Consider the following 25,242-nt stretch of genomic DNA (forward strand, 5'->3'; position numbering starts at 1 on the left):
CTTTTCTCTCTCTCTCTCTCTCTCTCTCTCTCTCTCTCTCTCTCTCTCTCTCTCTCTCTCTCTCTCTCTCTCTCTCTCTCTCTGATAACTTAAATATTACAAGCTATTCAGCCCCTATAATAGTCTTCTACACGTTTATAAATTAATAAATGTGATGAAAAAAGAAATCAATGAGAAAGCGAATTATATAAAAGTTAATATTGTCTCTATCAAAATTACTACTATTAACGATTACGTTGGATACTGTAATGTATTTTAAATGTGTTTTAGATGTAAAATCAATAGGCTCAATTTTTAATCTTTTGTTTCAAGTGAATATACTACTTCTTTTACGTATAGTTGTGTAAAATTATTTAATTTTCTCATTATAATAAATCATATGTTTCATTTTCCAAACAGTCTCAATTATTCTACATTCACACCAGATCGCAAATATAATAATTATAACGATACCACATCGCGAATATAATAATTATAACGATACAATTTTAATAGTACATTTTGAAAAAATAATAAACTAATGAAAGAGATGAAGCTCATACTTTAGAATTTATAGACGTTTATGCAGAGAAATGTTCTAACGAGCCTTTCAGATATATATATAAGGTCCATCTCAGTTCATGTTTTGTACCATAACTAAACTGTACACTAGTTAACAGTTTATATAGACAATTGTGACGAAATACTAATTCAAATATTGACCATCTAGAGAACGGTTTAGTATGATCCCGTATTGTTAAAGACTAGTTGATCAATGTTGTGTTGACGAACACGTGTATCAAATAAGTATATTTCAAATAGATAATTGATGAATCCAACGAAGTAATTTTTGGATTATATGAAAGTTGCACACAAGTTTAACACAATGATAGAAAAAAATTTAACAAGGTAATTGCTCTATGGATTCGACTTTCATTTATCTGGTTCTGTCTATTATGTTTCAATAACACGCGATATAGATTTTTATTAACAAGAACTTTTATAATGAACTTTTATAATAGGAAAAACGGTCGCTTATTGCGAGTATTCGAGATACGGTTTTATTATTGATTAGTAACCAACAAGGTTATCTGTAAATAAATTCGAAAGTAGTAAATTATTCGTAGATAACGACCGCCGCATGCGCAAATTATGATGTAGTTATTCGCAGCTATTGATAAGTTATATAATTCTACATTTCTTTTTACAAAAAATTGAAGTAATATGAATAATCTATATTTAGTACACGTTCACATTTTTATGCAATGGATTTCCGATGAATACAATATGACATTTGATAATGTATAAGATTAAAATATTCAACAAATTTTTACATATCTCTGCGATATGAGAATCGGCACGTTTACGGCAGCGTTATCATTAGCAAGAATTGAATCATTATCGTGGACAATCGTTTGGTAGAGGGATACATAAATTTTTAACGGAATCCGTACTATAATACGGGCACGATCGATTTTGTTAAGTCGCCCAGTAGATTCGTGACGGATATTTCACGTGACATGCTCTCGTTTCAGCTCTTTCGCGCGATTCTTCTTGATAAAAGCAAGCACGTATTATCTGACTGAGGGAGGCGCAAAATAAATTATTTCTCGTAAGATTTACATTCGTGATTATTTTGCTTTTAAACTATCATAAAGATACGCTGCTTTATTTTTCATTACGGAAAGTGCTTTAGAATATCTCGGAAAAGATCGTATGGAATTGTATAAACAAATAAACTTTTCCTGCGATGAAATACAATTCCTGTATAATGATACGCGTTTATGTTTCGCATGTGCGACAGTTTCCTATCAAAGCATTATCATCGAATCGTTATACGATATCCTCCGTGTAATCATTGGAGACCAACGTATTACCAATCCCAGAGATGCTGCTGGTTCATCGATTCCAATATCTCTGTAAATTCACGCGAGTGTCCGTCTGATATTTTTTCACTTCATTGCACTTTGGCTTCAATTTTCTCAAATCTCTCTCTTTCAAATCTTGATTCTTGTGTATTAAAAAAGAAAGATCTATATCTTTTTTATTTTATATTCTTAGATTGTGTTTGTATATTTTCTATTATATCCAGTGCTGCCATCCAGTTATCAAATCAAAAAAAGTGAAATAGTGACTGCTTTGTAACAAAAAAAGTGACAAAAAGTAAACTTAACTAAAAGTAAACGTAACTTTTTGGTATTAAAATAGTAACCAAAATAGTAACTAAATGTGATTTTGTATAAAATTTTCAAACTAATTAAAGCTATTAAACAACAACAAAAAATATAGATCTATGTTTGGATAGCCTAATATATAAAAAATGTTTTTCACATCATGACAGTTTGAAAATTTATAATAGAAAAAAGAATAAGCAGGAGTTTAAATAATAATATTTCTATATTTTATTTAATCAAATAATGCACTTTATTAAATATAATAAAATAAAAACTTTATGACTAAGTAAAATTTAAATTTAAATATTATTATCTAAATAAAACGATCTAAAATAAAAAATAAAAAATTTGTTTAACAATGTTTTCTTCTTTGCGTGCTTTTATTTCTAGCAGCATGTTAGAAGCCGCGCCACTCAACTAATATTCGATTCGCAATGCAAAATAATCGGATACTAAATAAGACCTTACGCATACTGGAGAATATTAAAAATAAATATTAAATATTAATATTAAAAATAGAAATAATTTTAAAATAATAAAATAAAAAATCTGAAATACAAATTTGGGTATAAAGAGCTAGTATGAGTTCAGAGTTTTTTCGATTTTATTATTTTAAAATAATCTCGATTTCTAATAATATTTATTTTTAACATTTTCTCTATTTAATATTTATTTCTAATATTTTCTTTATTGTACGCAGGGCCTATGACATTAGATCAGTAAGCAAGTAAAATTATTATAATTATTAGACAAAAATGTGAAAAGAAACTTTTATGATTTACAAGTTTCATGTCAATATAACAAAAAAAAAGTGATTATGCTGACCTATTTTGGATAATAGTGACTTTTCAAAAAAAAGTGACAAAAAGTGATTTCAAAATAAAATTGCCAAAAAGTGATTTAAGTGACAGGATGGCAGCGCTGATTATATCCTTAGCAAAAAATAGAAAAATTCCTTCATACATATAGAAATTTGTCATTTTGAAGACATCGACCTTTGAGACCGTTAAAAATCAAAGTCCAACCTCTCGAATGGCTAACAATATCTTGAAAAAGCAGTCGGGAAGTAGCTGTTCAATATTGTGGTATTACGTGCGCAATTGCGGAGTGGCAAAACTCCGCAGCGACGCGATACCATATTAAAGTAATGGTGTAGGGCGTTATTACGTTATAATAGTATGGCGATTATTGCGAGTGGCAGTGCGACGCGAAATACTGTGAGCGAATTCGCAGAGAAATTTATTCCTATTATTATTCTTTTATTGATACTCGCCTCAAGATAATTTCGTTCACCGAATTATTGTAAAACTGTTTACAAAAGGCAAAATAAACAAATCAGTAAAAATCAAACTTGCCTTAAAAAATAAAAACTGCAAAACGACGAAAGACGTGTCTGGATTTAAATTAACGCTCATTTTTCTTTAAACGGAAAATGTTTTCTATTAAACAATTTCCTCTTTCCTCTTATAAGTCTTTTACCACGCTTCAAGTTTTATTGTTAAATTTAATTACATCTCAAATTCAAAATTTCAATTTCAAGTTAGGTTTACACGTTATAGAAGGAAAATATATGTGCACTCTATACTAAACCAGCAAACCTCTTCCGATGATTTGGTGGTTTATCGTTCTGGAAATAGCAGCAAACTGATTCGTTCATTCTCTATCGTGATCACTCACATTACAATCCAATCTCTTGTCTGCGCGCTCATGTAAACGCAAATTTACGTTATTTTCGCAGACACGGATCAATTTTGCGGATTTTAGAGCCCATTTCAGATTTAAATAGGATATCTAAAATTAACGTTCAAATATGGATTTCAATTTTGCATCCGCGACTTCCATGTACCGATTAATTGAGCACTGTGTGCATATGCGATTGCGCGTGAAATAAAGATTTCCGCGAGAATAAAATGAATAAATCATTCTTTTATAGGATAATAACGTATCAAGCCGCAGCATGTCATTGGTTAATTATTATAAATTGAGAAATATATTACTACGCAAATCCTCTGTAAATTCCATTAATGCCGTAATAATCGTAGAAGAAAAGAAGTCCTATATAATATAAGAATAAAAATAAAAGAGAATCTCCCGATTTCTCTCAAGTAATTCTTGCTTCTCGAGAGGAAGCAGAGCATTCATGCGCGACGAAACTAGTTGTCTACTTTACTCGATAGTCGACAATGGACAACAAGCTGTGACAATAATAAAATCAAAGAAAAAAATTCTCTTTGCTAGAAGAGGATAGGCGCAGTCGGAAAGTTTCTCGGTTTGCCGATGAAGCTGAGAACGTCTTCTTACGCGCGTCAATTCGGCGCCTGCGAACCAAGAAACTCCGATAACCAGCCGTGCCGGGCACATCTCGGTTCTACAAAAGCGTATCGACTTTTTATTCGATGCTATTTCGCGCCTTGTACAGGAGATCTCATCGTTTTAACGACGAAGCGCGACTCTCCTAAGTGAGAGAACTTAGTTCTGCCTGGAAATCGTGCAAACGAAAATGATCGTTAGCAGCTTGTTATCTTACGCGTAAGAAGAGAAAATTAAAAGAAGAAAATTAAAAGAAGAAAAGGACATTGAATCAAAATTTTCTTCGTTTTGATTCATCGAGTTTTATCAGAATTCCCAGAATATTAATAATTGACGAAAATTATCTATTAAAAAAATTGTGGAAAATTATCTATTAAAAAAATGTGAAAAATTATCTATTAAAAAAATACAAATAATTATCCATTTGAAAAAAAAATACTGCAAGATAAATAATTAATCAATTTTGCATGATATATATTTGCACATATTTAACGAAAGCACACTTATCCAGCAAAGACTGCTACAATCTTTACATAATTCTCTACTTGATACTACACACTTGGTAACACACAGCGTTCACTCTAGGAATACAGTGCGAGACGCGCTTATTGCGACAATGTCGCGAGATCCTCGACGATATTAGCGTCGCTACGACAAATATGATTATCCCGGCTGTGAAACATACACCGGATACGAAAGGCTGCAGCCGCGTCCGCCATCCTTTTCAGTACGTTAGGAACTTAATAATATAAAAAGAGCAGACATATATACATACACACACACACACACACACACACACACACACACACACACACACACACACACACACACACACACACAGAAAAACGCACGAGGTAGGGTTTCGAGAGGGAGGCGAATGGTACACTACCGTACTGGCTAACGTCGTTTGCCGTTTCCCGGGGAAATAAAAGCGCGACTCACCCCTCTGTCGGGGTTAGCTGGCTGGCTGGCGCTGTACCCGAGATTGCATCAGTATTTTCCCGGAGCATAGTCCGAGGGACCGAGGACTCTGTAATTATTGTTTGTCTACCGAATGTGCACGGAATGGATTCGGAGCATTGCGCTCGCATTGTATCCTCCTTACCGCGGGATATAAAGCGAGTGTGCGCTCGGTAAGAGAGCTCATTGTGTAACGGCTTTGATTTTCTTTTCTTCGCGAGTAGCCTTGTTTGTCGCGAGGCAGCGCAGCTGCCGTCGATCCGACGACATCAAATACAATAAATAATTGTATGCAAAGAAAACGCTCTTTCAGAGGCAGAGTCTTTCGTGGTCTTTGCTTCAATTCGTTTCTTAAAATTCTCGCAACATTGGAGGCTTTCGAGGAGATTCTCATTCTGATGTTTGGGAACGTTGATGTTTAAACATTCAGAAATGTTTTTTGCGCGTGCTGGGTAAATTCAAGACAATGTTAAAGTACAAGCTGCCACTTGCAACGTCTCCGTTGAGAGCAATAGATCACTGTCACGAATAGTCTTAGTAGCAATTCTGCAGATGACACATTTGTTAGAACTCTTTGCTGGTATAAAGACGGAGAACGGAGACGTAGCGAGAATTACCAAGCACAATGGCGACTGTCTACGCGACTTCTCCTCTCTGCATGACCGTTTTTCTTACTTTAACTAGTTTATACACCAGCATTTCAGGCCGACTTCCATCGCGCGCTAACGAAAATTTAGAAGCATTATCAAGCGGCCCGCGCTCGTCATCCACCGAAAGCCGGAGACTCTCTTAAAAGAAAGAAAACGCACGACGTAACAAAGTCCTAATTTGCAACTCTATCCCGTCAGGATATTCGTCAGGTTCGCGCGCGAGTAGGGACTTTAACGAGTGACGAATGCTCGCATCTGTCAAGATTATGATCGTTATCCTGAAATTTCCTCTGTATTCCAGCGTGAAGTCCCCCATTTTTAAAGCTCTTCCATTCAGTAACTTCTCCTGACAATAAACTCGACCACGATTGCTTGCGGATTTTCCGCTCCGATCGTTTCAAAATGCTGCGCTATATTATTTAATTTAAAAAATTAATTAAAAAATATATAAAGCATAAAAGAGTGAGTATTTACAACCGTGTAACGTCACTAAATACATCTGCAAATACGGCTTTATTAAAAATTCTATTTAACTGATACAATGTCTTTTGTAGATACATGCGCTTTTTATTATTGAATTGCAAAAAATTGTGCGTCGCATAATTGCGATATTATTAATCATTCAATTGTGAAATTGCAATTAGTGTTTTAAAAGTTGTATATAATCTAATCTTATAGCAATAATATAATATACAGGGTGTTTCAGACCATACCATCCATTTAAAAACTAGAGAAATTATTATTTCAAGAAAGTAAAAACATCTTCCTTATAAATCGAGTGCGCTCTATCGAATGGTGATATTTTCAACTTCTGGTTCCGACTGGAAATAGGCGATTCAGACCGGAAGTGCATTTTTTTAAATAGAACTCCCTATTTTTCATTGCATATTCTTGTAGCTTATCTCGAGAGCTTTTCAAAACATTATAATAAATTATTTTTCCATGAAGTACTTTTCGAGTTATGAGGCTTGAAATCATTTCTTAATTTTACATAAACCATAAAATATCTTGTAAAATATTCATTTTTCGATTATCTTACCTTAATACTTTTATGTACAAAATATTGAGAGGAATCAATTAGTGTAAAAAAAACATACAGTTGTTTTTAAGAAAAAATATGGAATTGTTAATTGCAAATTACATATTTTTTTCTTAGAAATAACTATGTTTATCATATTTTCTTTACACCAATTGATTCCTCTCATTATTTTGTACATAAAAGTATTAAGGTAAGATAATCGAAAAATGAATATTTTACAAGATATTTTATGGTTTATGTAAATCTAGAAATGATTTCAAGCCTCATAACTCGAAAAGTACTTTATGGAAAAATAATTTATTATAGTATCTTGGAAAGCTCTCGAGGTAAGCTACAAGAATATGCAATAAAAAATAAGGGGTTCCATTAAAAAAAATGCAATTCTAGTCTGAATCGCCTATTTCCGGCTGGAACCAGAAGTTAAAAATATCACCATTTGATAGAGCGCATACAGAGAAAAATATCATTCTACTATCAAGAAAAGCGATTACTCAATTAATTTTTCTTTTTTTAAGTAATAGTTTTCTTCAATAAAGAATATATTCTTGATAATAGTCTTAAATTATACTCATCACAAGTGTTAGAAAATCTCATTATCATGTACTTAAAAGAAGAAATTATTTTCTCTTCAAGAATATTGAAAAGTTGCATCAAAGAAAAATCAAACTTACTTTACACCAACTCATGTAGTAAGCAAACCAAATTTTTGTTTTAATTTAATATTCTTGACTAAAATACTGCACTTACTAAAATTCAGAATATATTCAATTAAATGCTTGTGGTGAACTTATAATATATTTGCGGATATACAAACTTATGATATACTTAAAATAAATAATATTTACTTGAATACAGTATACATTTTTCTCTGTGCACCCGATTTATAAAGACAATGTTTTTACTTTTTTGAAATAACCACTTCTCTAGTTTTTAAATGGGTGGTATGGGTGGTCTGAAACACCCTGTATAATCTTTGAGCAATATCTGTATAAAATGAAGTTTTAAAGTAACAATGATATGTATTGTGACATGTCGAAAATCGTTATGTCTGAATGAGCCTTTACGCGAAATAAAAATATCTCCCGTGCCGTGCCAAAAGAACGTGAAACGTTTCGCTTCCAGTGTCAATATTAATACGAGAGAGGATTCGATGCAATATGTATTCTGATACATAAATCATAAGCACGGTATTAAAACTGCGAAAGGCACATGCCATGCGCGAGCGTTTTCTCGAACGCTGCATATATTCGGCGAAGGAAGGATCGCATTCTGACTCTTTATGAAAATCATGGGACGGTATTTTTCTATCCGTTGACCTTGTGCTTAAACACGGCCGACATCGATTTGTGATAGAAACACTGCTGGCTAGTTGACGCGTATCCCTTAAAAGTTTCATTTCTGATTTTTGCACGATAACGTTGCACGATATCGCGACGCGTATATCGATCTCGGAAATGTACGTACGTAAGAGATCAAACGTTGTATAAAAATACATCCTCCATCACTCGGAACGTTTTAAACATCGATCGATCACTGCTCGAATCATGCTGTTTGTCCGATCAAATACATCGCATCTGTTGATTCACAGCAGGCTCGATCGAAGTTAGAGGTGGACAATCGGCTTAGGATCTTAACAAAATGCACGAGAAACAGTTCTAATTTAAAAAAATCTATCAGTCTTATTCCTGATATAAAAAAAATAGATAAAAAAAATATATAATTTGTATTTAAAATTCAAATGAGAAATTGTCATTTCTCGAATAAAAATTATAAGTAAGGAATTCTATACAAGTAAGTTCTATAATAATATATACAGAGCTTCTATCCAAAAAATGAGTCCTTCATTGGATCAAATGTATGAATAAAATTATCAGAGTCTCAATCAGCTATCTCTCTTTTCCAAAAAATTGTCCTTTTCTCTTTTTTCTCGAAAATATTATATAAAATAATTAGAACGAGTTCATTTATTTGGAAAGTTGAATAGTCTCGTCAAAATTTATGAAATTTTGCTTGTATCGTCAGCTAGCGAAAACAAGAGACGATTGAATCGCGTGTTTGTCGAAAAAATTCATAATCCTACATTCGCCTGCAAATTGACTGCGCGCGATCGGTGCACACTACATGGCATGCATTCGCGCAAGTCCCGATCAAGCGAAGCCATCTCCATTCCAGCGACGTGCAAATAATCCCAACAGGCCTTTGCGTGTCTCTCGCTATCCCTCGCTCCCGCGTCCCTTCCCTGATTCCGATTCTCCTCCTCGACCCTCGAGCGAAATCTCGTTTTTCGTCGTTTCGCAACTCCTGTCGCGCGTGACGAACCCATGGGCTGATATTCCATTTCGTCCTGTCGCTCTTTTCCTGACGCTGCCTCGGAAATATGACGCCCGCGACTCATCCGTACGAATATAAAGTATCGACCGTCGTGCGAAGTCGAACCTTGATAAAAGAGTTCCATTAGCACGGAGCGTGCTTCTTGCCAACAACGATCAGCAGCAGTCGACCGCATCGTTTTTTTTTTTTTTGAAGGATCGTTTAAACAAAACAGCGAAATCGCAATGACAACGAGCTGAGATCGACACACGTGCGACACATTTCAAAGTTCACCGCAGTGATAAATATCTGCCGCAGTGCGCAATTCGTTGTGCAAGCAGATTGTTACAGAGAGCAACGTACGACTTTGAAGCAATATTGACGTAAGAGATTCATACACGTACGAAAGTCTCTTGCTGTAATTGTAAAAGGATGAAGGATTAAATCGATATTTTAAAATATGCCTCGAAAAGACACGAGGTATTTCACAAAAATCTTTTTCCACGTGTGCAAAAGAGTTATGACGCGCGAGATGGCGGAAGATTTCTGCGCGTATTCAAAAAGTCGAGAATCATTGATAACAAATTTCTCATACGCTTATCGTGTACAGTGTGTCAAGGAGGGTTAAAAAAGAGAATTCAATATTCACCCCGATCATAAAACATTTATGCCAAAGCCGCCGCGAATACATATGAGAAGAATACGAGAGATATTTTATTGGCCACTTTATGAAACATCGAAAATGAAGAATCGAGAATTATGTCACCTGTACGCGAAGGAGTTTACATCTAGAAAAAATAGTAAGTTTACGGCATGCCCGCGCCAACGGGCGAAAAGTTTCCGGGGGAACAATGACGGGATAAAATGCCGTAACGTATGTACCCGCGTTACATAGAGACCTCCCGGCAGCCATCCCTTGCCGCCCTCTCCGACGAACATTTTCCGCCAGCTTTATTATATGCGTTGTACAATCCCCGACATGATAAAAAAAGAGAAAGAGAAAGAGAGAGAAAATGCGGGGAAAATTTGATAAGAACACGCATGAATAAAACGACAAAACTCTGTTTATCTCCAGCAAGAGCAAAAATTTGCGTGCATCATTAAGTTAAATTTACGTGGCGCGCTAGATGAAAAATGTAAGGGAAAACCTCTGAAAATTTTATTAAAAGATAATTTTGGGTATTCGATATCAGTAAAAAATTTAGAAATCTTTCTCTCTCTCTCTCTTTCTCTCTCTCTCTCTCGATCTTGGGATTCAATTCCGCGACACATTCTTCTATTTCTTGCCTGATATAAAAGAACAGAAATATCCTCGTTCTAGCACTATCAACGACAAACGTTTATTAACGTTTCTGTCAGTTTTCTACTCCAATGCAAACACCCGAGCCAATATATTCGAACATTAATTAAACGTGCGTCACGCATGTATGCGCAAATGAAATTTTTTTATACTGCACGTACGAGGGAGAACAAAAGAAAACAAGATGAATGCATTGCTCTCGATGTCTCGCAAATTTCACAAATAATCGAGAAATACATCATAGATTTATAGTGTACGTGAATGTTTCACGCAGGATATTTTTGAAGAAAAAAGAAAGAGTTATGAGCAAACGTTTAATTGCGTTCGATATGCACTGAATAATGATTTCTCGAACACTTCTCGAGCTACGAAATTTTCTACCATCCTGTTCCGTGTACAATTCCCAAGACGCGAGTGGTTTGCTTCCAGTATGCAGAAGAGAAATTCGATGAGAATATACATAAATAAAGCAGACGGAATTTCGTTCAAGAATATATCGAGTGTTACATACACACACACACACACACACACACACACACACACACGCGCGCGCGCGCGCGCACACACACACACACACACACACACACACACACGCACACGCATACACACATTGGAAGAGTTTAATATTTAATTTTAAATCAAATATAAAATTTGATCAATACATTTGTATTTATATACGTATGTATACTTTTTTGTTATTCCTTCTAAATAATATGCATTGGAAAAATGTTTTTTTTTTTAATTAAAAGTGTCCTGAATATCGATGGTTTATTGTTCAACTGGAAATACATGTATTTTAAATGTGCTTGCTATCATACTATTGTGAGGCAATAACAATTCTTTTCGTTTTTTAAATCACAAATTCTAGAAAATCAACTTTTATCAGTTATGATATCTTTCTGTTGAACGAGCAACAATATTTCCCAATTCCTACTAAACAAAACATCCGATAGAATTTGATCGACATAAAGGTATGTGTTGTAAGAAACGTAAACATGCTGCAAGAATCGATTTGATTTAAGTAAACCAAGTCGATTGCAATAACAAGTGTCAAACACGAACGAACGTCCGAGGATATCGTGTCATGATATCTGCTGAGCATCGAGCAGTTTACTCAGGATGACAATCGTAATGTGTCGGAGAAAAAGGGTCGCGCACATACCTTGTCGCGAGTGATGTAATATACCGTTATATATGTCCGTTGTTTCGCAGTGATTTACGTTTCGACAGCGATATCGCACAAACAAGCATTTGAGCGCGTAATATCTGCGTGCATACGCGTGCGAAATTATTACGTGCGATAGATATCTTTATTAACAACGCAATGCATTCCACGTTCATCGAGATGAACGCAGCGAAACGTACGCTTTCGAAGCGATATAACTGGAATATAACACCTTCGTTAGTAACGCTATAAAAAGAACGCAGACGACAAGCGACAGCAGAATTCCTGGCGAAACGCGACACAAATGCATTTCTCTCCATTGTGCTGCCGGTCCAATGACCAAACCGCGCGACCTCTTGATCCCATTTTACCCTTTAAATCGATTAATTTGACGCTTTTCGAAATATCATACCACGAAACGTCGTTTTTCATCCGTCTCATTTTCCATTTGACAGTTACAAAGTTAAATTATCCAGTAATGCAATTACATACTAAACTTATAGGCCAACTTTGTCTTTATGATAAATGATATAAGCCAAGGACTTCTGAACGTGACTTCATTAAATCAGGCATTCGAATATTCATTTACTACAGCCAGAAATAGAGCAAAGTGCATTCACGTTTGGAGATGCACAATTATGATAGAAGGCGCATACCTTAGAGAAGAAACCCCATACAGCGACAGAGAGAGAGAGAATTATTTGTCGAATAATTAATCTTTCCGGTCAAAGCGACTTCAACAGAATTTTTTAATTATCACGTACTGTCATGGTGTAAAAAAGAAGAGAGAGAAAATAGAGCGACCGGTGTCGTTGTAACGCTACCGGCATTTTTCGCGGAACATCGGCGAATAAAATTCAAAAATATTTCCGAGGACGCGTGGCGGTGTACGATGTCAAAGGGTCTCGATTTCCATCGGTGGCAGTCAAAAGATCGGATTTACACTACGAAGGACAACGGGCGGCAAAACGTTGTGGGATCGAGCCGGATGAAGAGCGAGGAAGGGAAATATACGAAGGGAGTGCCGGACTCTAACGTAGGTAACTACAGAATTCCTGATGCCTCAGCTGCCGCGCAACGGAATTCCGGCCCTTACCCGCAAGCGAGAAGCCTGCCCTATCCTACCGTGAGGACGGTAAACTTTTAATACGGAATTCCTCACGCGACGACGTCGGGGCTGAGCCGATGGCCGTGAGTGAGATTCTTGCGCGACGCAAATGGACAGGGGGATTAACTCTGTCGTGCTTCAAACACATACAAAAATTACTACGGGAATATATAAATTAGCTCTTACGCAATTTAATTGTTTCGACATGTGCATTTGCCTTTGATGCGCAAAGTAGGATTGCACGAAATATCAAGATTTCATAATTGTTTTGTTTCGAAATTTGAAACGAAATCAATACGATATCATTAATTATTTAGATTTGATAATTGTTTCGAAATTTGAAATGAAATCAATAAAATATCATTTATTATTAAAATAATATCGAGACTAAAATTGCAAAGCTTATCTGTCTTATCAAGATTGATCTTTTTTAAAAAAAAAAGCTAAAATATGTATACTTGTAATTTAGAGATGAAAAAATCATGTACTATATTATATGAGTTTAAAAAATTTTATTTAATAAATAAAAACATTAATATTACCAAATTTCGAAACGATTATTAAAACGATTATTAAGTAAAATAAATAATGTAAATTACAAAATTTTGCGTACAGCACATGTACACGGTTCTCTGATTGTCGCGTTTGTATCATTATATACAACAGCCTTTTTGTCAAGATAACGAATATAGAGTTTTAAAGAGTAAACGAATGATATAAATAATAGTTATTTTAAATTACATTATAAAGATAATTATGTTAAATATTTTATTTTATAACTGTTCAACATTAGATAAAAATTGTTAATAAAATCGAAATAAGACAATACATACACAAGATAAGATTTTTGCCGTGAAGATCAAGACAAGATTTATATATAAATTTTTGAAAATTGTCACTAATACAATATTTTTACAATTATTTTCTTGATTTTTGTCTTGATTCTTGTGCAACCCTAAGCATATCGCGTATACATAGATGTACATATGTACATTTTTCGAAAAGCATTGTTGGCGAAATAAAATATAATATTCTTTCCATTATACGTTGGAAGAATTTTATTAATTGTACAATTTCTTGTTGTTATGTGAAAGCATACGAACGTTTCACATTTCTTCATATTCCGAGATTATCGGTCTTGTCACTCGAAGATCCGTGCAACAAAAAAAAAAAGATTTGATATAAAATTTTATCATCACGATTAAGGTTTCCTCGTTGCGAATCTCGCTGCAGAACGCATCTGGCGCACGAAGGAAAATTGATTTTGCGATCAGCATCGTACGGCCGGTGTGCGACGGTAGTAAACAATTACTATGGCTACGAAAAACACTCGGGGGAAATACGGTGCGCTCGTGTCGTCGTGACGAACGGCTGTACATAAAAAAATAAAACGAAGGAAAAGAAGAAGGGCTACGAGAAATGTGTAATACGCGGTATACCGGCGGAATACATATTCACAAATTTTCGTTCGAGTTCCCATAAAAAATATACTAATTATTCCATCATTTCCATCAGAAATATATATGTCTAAAGATTGTTGGGTAAATGCGACTGTACCTTTTGATTGATTTTTTTTATTATTTCTCTTATGTGACTTTTCTATCGTGCGCGCGTTCTTGCATTAATTATAAATTTATAAAAATGTCACACGAGAGGAAAAGCATTCAGTCAACCATTTAATAAATAACGTCCACATACATACAACACAGTGATAAACAAATAAAAATTTTTAAATTTTAAACGATTGATTTTCTGATACAAATAGCTAGCGACGTTTTAAATGCGATCGGGGATACCGGGGCAAAAATCAACAGCCCGGAGAGATATGAAGAACCGTCGGCACCAAATGGCCAAGGCGGATCATATACCCACAGTATAAACGCAAAGGGGCACAGGCCGTGCATTATCAATACTATGCCGGTATTCCGGCCAGAGTTACGGCACAGAACATACGTATATATATATATATATATATATATACATATATATACGTATAACCCAGTCTATTTCCGAGTACAAGGCCTCTGGGAGATGACCGCTCGGTTGGCCTCCAACCTCGTGGAACCGGATGGCCGGCCGCGAACCTGCTCTCGCATCCGCTTTCGAGCAGTCTCCTACCGATAAGCCGCTCTCCGCTGTTACCAAATTCACTCTGCCATTTTCTATTAACTGTCGAATGAATTTAAACGAACTGCGCTACTCGGTACGATGCTCTTCTAATAACGTGCGCAGAGAGATAACGCGTGAATCGAGATCAAAGGTGTCCAAATTTAACATGTGCAAACTGGTTGAAACGGCTTGAGAGTCAGTCTCGTCAAAGTTAATTAATTTACAACGTAACTGATTTTTCACTATCTTAAAATAGAATTTAACCTAACACAATAAATCAAATATCGATTATATAATTTTAACGACGATCTAATATTGTTTAAACAATTTAATGCACACAGATTAAAATTGTTTATATAGATAAGTTAAATTAAGATTGTGTAATTTTAAAAGATAAGTTAAATTAAATTATTTTGTCTTTTAAATATTCTGATGATTTAAAAAGATTCCATTTTATTTCATTTAATTATATTATTATTATAATTCCTTCGTGTTTTATAATTAAAAACAAAGATTATTGCTTATAAATGTAATCAAATCGATAATACTAACACATACTGACGAGATCAATAAAAGAAATATAGAATTTCTATATAAATGGAAAATCAAAATAGAGTAAAACGTTCTAGCGGCAACAATGTAACCGTTGAGGGACAGCGTCCACATCAAACAATTCTGATATTGACACAGCCCTTTCCTGGTTCTTGCACTTTGACGAGCCGGGAGCAGGCTGTGCCAAAGGAACGTCAGTCACTGACACGCTACCGTATAACAGGATTATCATTGTACCGTGCGCACGAGAGCAAGCCGATGCATCGCACCACAACTCCTGTCGCCCGGAGGTGAAGACGGTGGCGAAAACAAAGGAGGTTTCGACGCTAAACTTGGAGGAAAGCTCGATTCTATAACCGAGCACGTCTTAATGCGAGAGGAATAGAGAGAGCATTTATTTGCGAACCTCATTAAAGTTTCGGATGCTTTTGAAGGAAAAATTTAAAATTCGTCAATATATTATAACCAGGTAAAAATGGCTATATATAATATCAAATGATAAGAAATAAATCTGAGATAAATAATCAGAAAGATTAAAAAATATAAAACATTAAAGTCTTGAAATTTTTAGAAAAACATTATATTCTACAAACAAAAATTATTAATGTATTTTTTAAAATATCTTGAAATAAGAATAAAAATATAGAATTTAGTTACAGTCGCTGAAAAAGCTCTGTCTATCCCGAAATACTAACATAAGCACGTTAATTATTTCAGCTCTGTCTATCCCGAAATACTAAAATAAGCACGTTAATTATTTTAAAGTAAAATAAAAGTTTGAAAAACTCACCGAGTCGATGTGCAGCAGCTGAATTAACTACATTTTAACCTGTAACATACAAATATAACATACAAATTATAACAGCAGCAAAAATAATTAATATTTAAGAAGAAATTATTATTATATACATAAGATTTTTTATATTCGATGCAAGTATTTTATATTTGATTAGAATAAGTATAATAAGCATTTATTTAATGTAATAATTATTTAATAATTTTCAAAAAAATTATTCCTTTTAAACACATATGGATAAGATGATTAAAGAATTTCTTTTTTTCTCTAATTTTGGTTTAAGTTTTAGTAAAGTTTATGTTTAAATTTTATAAAATCAAATAAACAGACTAAAAATGAATAGATTCTTGCGCGATTGATAAAAAAATAATATATTTAAAATACATTTAAATATAAATAAAATTAACATATTACAATTAAAATATATTTAATATAAAATATAATGACATATAAATATATCAATTAAATTATAAATAACAATTAATATAAAAATATAATAATTGATATATAAATATAAAATTTAACATATTTAAATATAAATATAAATATAATAAATATTTGCTCCAAAATCACTTCGTCATTGTTTACCTTCTAGATCTGCTCCTCCTCACAGGTTGTCAAGATTTGTAGTCGTAATAGAGTTCTCATTGCACTCATTTACAAAAATATAATTCTTTACGTGACACGATAAAAATGCGACACTTTTTATGGCACTCCCGAATTTTGACGCACACATTACACATGATACTTTGCACTGACGAATTAATTAAGATACGACGAACCATTTACGATGAAAATGTCGCGTGATACTTTGCACGGTACTCTCGAATTTCACGGATCAAGAATAAACGAACCAACATCCCGTTTCACGCGAGGACGGCATTTCGAGAGAGCAACGGTAACTTCGAGCAAGAGTTAAATCTAAAGCGAAAGAGGAACGAAAACCGAAACGATGGATGGGATCGACGCGAATAATGTGCGCTCCAATTCTCCTCTCAGAGCATATTCCGTTCAAACTGTTAAAGTACAATCTCAGTGATGAACTATTCACGAAATAATAGCAAAAGAGTCAATTAGCTTCACGGAAAGAAAAAGCAATAATATCATACATTCGATAATATCACTTAAACATACTTTTTTAAGAATGGAAATAACGAGCAATTAATATTATACAATAATAGTAAAAAATATAATGGATTATATTAATTATAAATTTCGTACTCCAAGATTGCTCAATTGCTCCTTTCTATTTAATGCATTTATATATATTTATTCGCGAAAACACGATCTCTTGGATACACTTACAAATTAATCGATAATTATAATAAACGTAGAGAATAATTACATTCCTCTAAAGATATTCCAATAATACACGAAGCTACTGCGAGTGTTTTTCCGATTGAGTCTCGCCCAGTGAATAACAATAGGATGATTGTGTGTGTTAACAATAGCTTTACCGCAAAACGAAAACATTGATTGTGCGTTAGTTAATATAATTACTATCGCTAAAATATATTTGACACTAACATTATATTTGACGAAATAAATTTAAATATGCAAAATTTAAATTGCGAAATATATTCTTTCGTTTGTGAAACGGGATAATTAATTATTAATAAAGATATCACAGTGATATATCATTTCTTATTATTTTATATACCATTCCATTTTATATACCACTCTACGTTAATCATTTGATGAAATTCGTATATCAACAGATGTTCTTAATTTAAAAATAATAAACGAAAATGATATAAGTAAATTACCTCAACGAAAATTTTAAATGCGTAATAAAAAATATATTAGAAAGAGAATTTAAATGTTAAGGAAATAATTATATCACTGTCTAATAAAATTATCAGAAGCAAAGAGTAATCTAATTATCATTTTCTATTTTGATTTTTACTGTAAATCAATAAATTGCACGAAATAGCTATTGTTTTCACACGTTCATAAATTGTTAATCGTTAATCGTTAATTCTAGAAAATAATTCTAAGACAAACTAATTTTACATGAGAACGGAATTTACTATCGAAACTACCGAGAAGAACGCCATTGATACACCTTGCTCGATACACGAATGTCGACAGACTAATAACAATGTTTTCGTCTTTTCCCGCATCGGTCCTTGTCCTTCCCCCTCGTCTGTACCCCCTCTCGATTCCTCTTGTTATAGTAAGACTACTATACTATAACAAGAAGAATCGAGGGAGGGGGGAGGTACAGACCGATGCGTGAAAAGATGAAAACATTGTTATTAGTCTGTCGACATTCGTGTATCGAACAAGGTGTATCAATGGCGTTCTTCTCTGCACTACGTCGTATTGATATACCGCCAAGTATGTAAACAAAGACATGTCACTGTTTCTCAGATGGTTAAATATGCCATACTTGTCGCGATCGCGTTTAGAAAGATAATACGATAATATATAGAATGAATGTGTCACTTGGTGTCTTGATCGCTTAAATCTCATCACGGAAGTGACAACAACGTGCTCTTATATATGTATGCATATCGCAAAAATCAAATTTATTTCAGATTTACCTTTTTATGATTTTATTATTTTCCGTACATGTAATCATTTCTGTAGACCTGCACATAGTATCAGAAAATTTTAAATGTTTCAAAATCGTTTCAAAATTTTGAGAAAAAAGAAGAGAGATTTAAATGCAAAATTATTTCATGTCGATGAAAACGAAATTCACGAGCGCCTTTTACGCGCGATCGTTCGTCTTACAGAACCGAGCCTTTCACCTTCGCAGAAATCGCGGTAATTACGTCGTGCCGAAGTATGAAAACCGCAAAATAGCCTGTTCTGCTTTAGTAATGGGAATAAGAAAGAACGAAAGAAGCAAGGAGACGGACCGGGAACGGTTGAAAAGCACTGGGGTGGGCTAGTAGGACTGGGCGAAAAGACGTAAGAAAGAGAACGGCAAGGGTGCGTATGAGGGTTATGAAAAAGAAAAAAAAATCATGGCGCGATTTATACCGCGTACAGATGTGAACGCGAATACAGAGGGGAACGTGTCGAGAATTTCTTTTCTATGTATGGAAAAGGCGAAACGTAGAACATGGCCACGAGTCTTTTGATAACGCAAATATAACGTAGAATTTCATTGTAATCGTCGAAATGCTACGAACGTGCCGAGAGAAGTCTGCCGGAAAGAAAAAATAATTTGTACTTTATTCATGCAATTGTATAAAAATAATTTTATATATCAATTATATATATATATATATATATATATATATATATATATATATGTATAAGTATAAAATAGATCTTAATAACTTATAGTTTATAATTTTGTCGTATTAATTAATTTGATAATTTACATCGATTTAAACGAGTTTGTTTTTTTTTATTAGCAATAATATAAGAAGATTTTCTTTCAGCGCGCAAAATTTTCAGTATCTCTAATAAACGCATCGCGACATTAACGCGCATTGTCGAGTCTCATTAAAAGGATAATCCTTCCGGCGTCGGTTGCACTTGGCGCGATTCGTACAAACATGTTTACTCACATCGTATAATTTACATTTTAATTACTCACAGCTTGGAGAAATATCGCGAATTTCGTTATATAACGTGCAGTTCAAAATGAATTTTCGCTCAGAGAGAATTTACGCGCAGAAATCAAATAAGCTAATATTCTTCTTGACAAGAGAACTGGTTAACACTATTCGCAATTTAAATGATTTCTATACCAATAGAGAAGAAGATAAACGTCTAGATAAACGTCACTCTTCCATAATTTAATAATGATTAAAAACATTATAGAAATTTAATTAACTTATTAAATTTTAAAAATTCTCTCTCTATATTTTATGTTAATTAATATTCAATAATATGAATTTTTGAAAAATTGACGTATATTAAAATTTAAATATAAACTTTTTACTTGCACATATAGACATATTTGAGATATTTTTAACTTCTAAAAGTTTTTTAGAAATTTCTCTAGATTTTGTCCGAAATCTCTTCTTTATTAAATATGTAGTAAATCATCTTGAAAAAAATGACTAATCTCGTTATCAGATTGTGATATATTATGGAAATTCCAAAAGATGAGACATGAAAAATAAGATCTTTCTATGATTAATTTGCTACGAGTCGACGAGAAATTGTTGACATTAAAAGATTAATAATATCCAATAATAATATAATTACATCATTTATATCTCACATCATCTTGGAAAGATGACTAAAAGAGAAAAAAGTGATGCCTTTCTCATTACTCGGAACATATACGCGACAGTGCTCCGAAAGAATTACGCGAAATTCCGTAGTAATGGAATTTCATCCATTCCAATCGAAAGAACCCGTATCCGAGAGAATCCGTTTTTCTTTCGAGAAAACCACAGCGCGGAACATGACAAAAGAGGAGGCTTCGCGAGTGATCAGTCGTAAAATTCGTGTCGGGATGACGTTCTCGCTTGAGCTGGCCCGAAATTGCGCAGACAAAATTGCGCATTTGTTGCTACTGACGAAAGCCAACAACCAATCCGAAACATTGCTCAAATGAAACAAACTTAAGGTATTTACGATATTTACAGCCCCACTTCCTCTATTTATTTAGCTTACATTTATTCTCTATCTTATTGTAAAAAATATTTTTATATTTCGCCATCATCAACGATAATTAAAGGTAAAGCATGAAATTCCATAAATCAATATAAATTATATATGTGCTCGTCTGCTTTGTAAATTCATAGGCAGCATATTGACATGATATCAATGTAAAAATTTTAAAAATATATATAAAGTAAATTTGTAAATTCAAAGGCAGTATATTGACATGATATCAATGTAAAAATTTTAAAAATATATATAACGTAACAATATATATAATTGCGAGTAAAAATATAAATTATATATTTGATGAAAAAGAGAAAAAGAAAAGTGCATTTGAATATTTATGTCTATCTTCATATCTATAGAAATAAAACATTTAAAATAATATATACAATATATATATATATATATATATATATATATTTATAATTTCATATATATATATATATATGTATAATTATATATACATAATATGTTTTTATCATACTTAATTGTTTATGTCATGTAGAAATATTTTTTCTTATTTTAAAACATGTGAAACCATGTGAAACACTAAAAGTCATTGGCATAAGTTATCTAGTTTACTCGCAATGGAACTGCATTGTACACTCACGCTTAATAACATGTTTATTGAAGTGATTAAATTATTACCGTAATATATCCTAGCGAGATATAATTACACGATACACAATTACAATATTGCATATTATATATCTATGTACATTGTATAAAATATACAACGCACAGTTACAATATTGCATATTGTATATCTGCGCATCATATAGAATATGCGCTAGACATTTTTCTAAATTTAATTTTTCGATTTTAAATTGCAACAAGGAAGAACTAATAAAATTTTAATTTATTAAAAACATTTAAATTGTGTAAAAAATTAGATTAGCATTTTAATTTTAAATTAATTACCCAGGAGTCTTTCTCTATAAATGCTAGTTAAGTCTCACTTAACATTAATTGACGTTTATGAAAATGGAACTTAATTGTTTAATTTTCATTAAGTATCAAATTGGGAAATATTATTCAATCAATCTTAGAATGATAAATGCGACTTGAGATGTTTTTCACATGGTCTGCGCAAAAAGATGGACGCAATCACATTATAATGTACAATTACCGTATTCGCGAAGGTTACAGACTAATTGTAAGAGAGATCAGACGAAGCTCTCGACTAGTTGTAGCTGGAACGGCTCTGAGAAACGTGAAACTTTGACGTGCGCACCAAAGTTCGTGCAATTTGTGCTCGCGGCGGCACTAATGGAATGCTATTTACAAATGCGAAAACAAACACTCCTATCAATTACAAAACGATTCTCCTTCTGCAGACGCCCAAAGCGCCTACCAGGTCCTATAAGATGACTTTCGTCGCGACGCCACCGCGTTCTCCGTCCGTTACTTACATCAGTCCTCAACTTTTGATCACCCGCATCCTCATGTAATCTAAAAGAGAATTGTGACCGTCTGTTCCTTTTTCCCTCCTCTTTCCTCTATCTTCTCTTACCAGACTTCGCAAATATTTGACACTCAAAATCAAATAAAGGAAAAGACGATGAAGTTACGATCCACGCGAATCGCAAAGAACGGATCTTATCGTTTTACGAAATCGGATTGCAAAGGATGAATGCGATAAATTAATGTTAAAATGTGGAAGAAAATTGTAAAAGAATAGAATCCAATTGGGAGCAGGTGCTATCCGTTGAAAGTAAGTCACAGTTAGAGAACAAATTACGGAGATAAATTAAAGTATTCCTTTTTGTTTATATTATTTTTGTGTACCTTCGTTAAGATAAAAACTCTTTTCTTTCCGTCTTTTATATAATTGGTTTGTTGTATAAAAGATTTAACTCGTGTATTATAATTATCTCTCTGTAACAGCAAAATATTATACCATGAAAAAACGAAGTAGAAATATATTTATTACAATTCAAATGTATAATGCAAAACTAAAATATTAAAATCAAAATGAAATTTTCTAAAATAAATTATATAACGAATATTAATATCATTTATCATTTGTCAATGCAAAATTTTTTGTTATAAAAATAATCTGCTAAATCTGGAATAAATAACTGCATAACAAGTAATATATTCACGATTGTATTTAAAACTGACATTTCCAATAAACAAATTCAATGATAAAAGAAACTGATACCACATCAACAATGAATAGCGAAATATCGAATATTAATATTATGTGACTTTATCTTTAACATTTTCCACTGTTTACAGAAAGTATTGCTTCAGAAATTAATTAATCAATCATGAATTTTATCAATTTCTGAATGTTGTTTCAGATAAATATATTTTTTTCTAAAATAGTAAACTTTGCAACATAATGAGAAAAGTTGTAAAAACAACTAATATATTTACATAGCAAATGCGGTTGTGTTTTATGAAAGTATAATATTTTCTGCATAAATTATTATTGCAATTTTAATGAATAGAAATTCGAAACAGAACGGATAAGTGGAGAAACGAAAGTTTACTAGATGTTTAAAGTTTGCCTATATTCGCAATATATATATTATATATTATAAAAAAGTCTGAGGTTGATTGTGCATTCGCGTAAAAATGCATATTGATGAAATGTATTGCGAATCGAGAAAAAAAGTAGCGCGCAACCACATTGTACCGTTAGTAATCAAGAATGGTCGGGATGCAAAAACTTACTCAAACAATGCACGTAGTGTGTGGCAAAACGTCAACCTGGCATTCCATTTCAATCTCGGCGGTTACCCCGAGAAAGCTACAATTGATGAACGGCAATTTCCAAATGGACGTAGCTTTTTCGCGAAACCCGATTTTTCGTGCATCTATTTCTAACAAAGAATGGGGAGAATACTGAAAAAATACAAAAGGCAAATTCTATTAAACTAAGCGATTGCGCGAGATCTCGGCTGATTGTGCTTAGAATTTAATTAAAGTACGAATCCGTAAGAAGGCTCACGCACACGCGCATTGTAGAAAATCCTAATCCGATTGCATAATCCGGCCATTATCTATGGGGATTGCTCATACTGACAGATTCCCACCAGCATCCGTATCCGTAAACCTTCCTTCCGTATCCGTACGAAGTTTCGGCAGATATCCAGCCGAGGGGTGGGAGGTGTATGAGGAAGCAGGCGCCATCAGCAAAATGTTCCCTCTAATTGAAAACGGACCTATTCCACCAACGTTCGTACCCGGCGCCGAAAGCTGCCGTTAGATTGCACGAGATTAGTTCAGATTATTCAAGATCAGACGGGATTAGACTCGTCCCCGTATTAGGCGACGTTAGATAGGAACACCGACTACCGGTGTTACCCGTTAGCGACCGCTCGCTTAGCGTTATAGCGCTATTCCATACACCTTGTGTCAGTTATAGAGGAAGGGTTAGCGATATCTCAATTATTTAAAAACTGCAATCACAGTGGCATCAAATTGATGCAATTATCTGCCTTTTACTCAATTAATTATCTCTCAAACACGGTCATTCTTCAGTAATTTAATTCAGTAATTTTTTTTTCTTTCAGTATTCGAATTTATTAAATTGTTTTGATATTAAATCTATTAACCATAAAAAATAACATTAACGCAGGATGAGTAACCGAATTTTTTCAGAAGAACTGAATGATTGGAATTCTATCTGCCAATGATTGGAATTCTGTTTGCCAATGAACGAGAATTTTATTTTTCTATTCCTTCGATATATAGAACTTAACGCTTCGCGAGAAAGGCGCAATCTGCGCGGCCGGAAGAGAGAGGGGTCCTCAAGAGAGGGGTTTACAACGAAAAATTCGCGACAGTGCGAATTTAACCAAATGCTTGAATGGCGTGAGAAATAGAATTTAATCGCGAGAACGTTCGAAGACGAACTCTTGAACATGTGACGTGTCCCGCATACGTTTTCTCGGAAGTTCTTTTCACTTATTTTTTGTTCCTTTCAAATCGGTTTCAATTCATTTTGTTTGATAAAGCATATTTAATATTAAGATTATATTAATATTAAGATGATAATCTCAAGATATAATTATATTAAAATGAAAATAATCAGAAGTTTTTGTCATTAATTAACAATAAATTAAAAATAAAAATATATAAACTTTCTCCTTTTTATTTTTTTCCTAAAATTATTGGAATAAACTATAATATCGTTTGATATCATTTGGCAATCATATCACATTAGCTAAGATTACACGATAACATCAATTCCTTGTG

General features: G+C 33.4%; 1 protein-coding gene across 1 annotated transcript in view; it reads right to left on the reverse strand.

Moving 5' to 3' along the window:
- Positions 1 to 16,443: 16,443 nt before the first annotated feature.
- The window catches only part of LOC105257574 (beta-1,4-glucuronyltransferase 1), a 42,986-nt gene continuing 34,187 nt past the window's right edge, over positions 16,444 to 25,242 (reverse strand). The window contains exon 5 of the transcript XR_003123199.1: positions 16,444 to 16,485. The gene's annotated coding sequence lies outside the window, so the exon portion shown is untranslated. The remainder of the gene's footprint in view (positions 16,486 to 25,242) is intronic.

This window comes from Camponotus floridanus, unplaced genomic scaffold, assembly GCF_003227725.1.
Source record: "Camponotus floridanus strain SB8 unplaced genomic scaffold, Cflo_v7.5 scaffold4, whole genome shotgun sequence".
NCBI classification, from domain to species: domain Eukaryota; kingdom Metazoa; phylum Arthropoda; class Insecta; order Hymenoptera; family Formicidae; genus Camponotus; species Camponotus floridanus.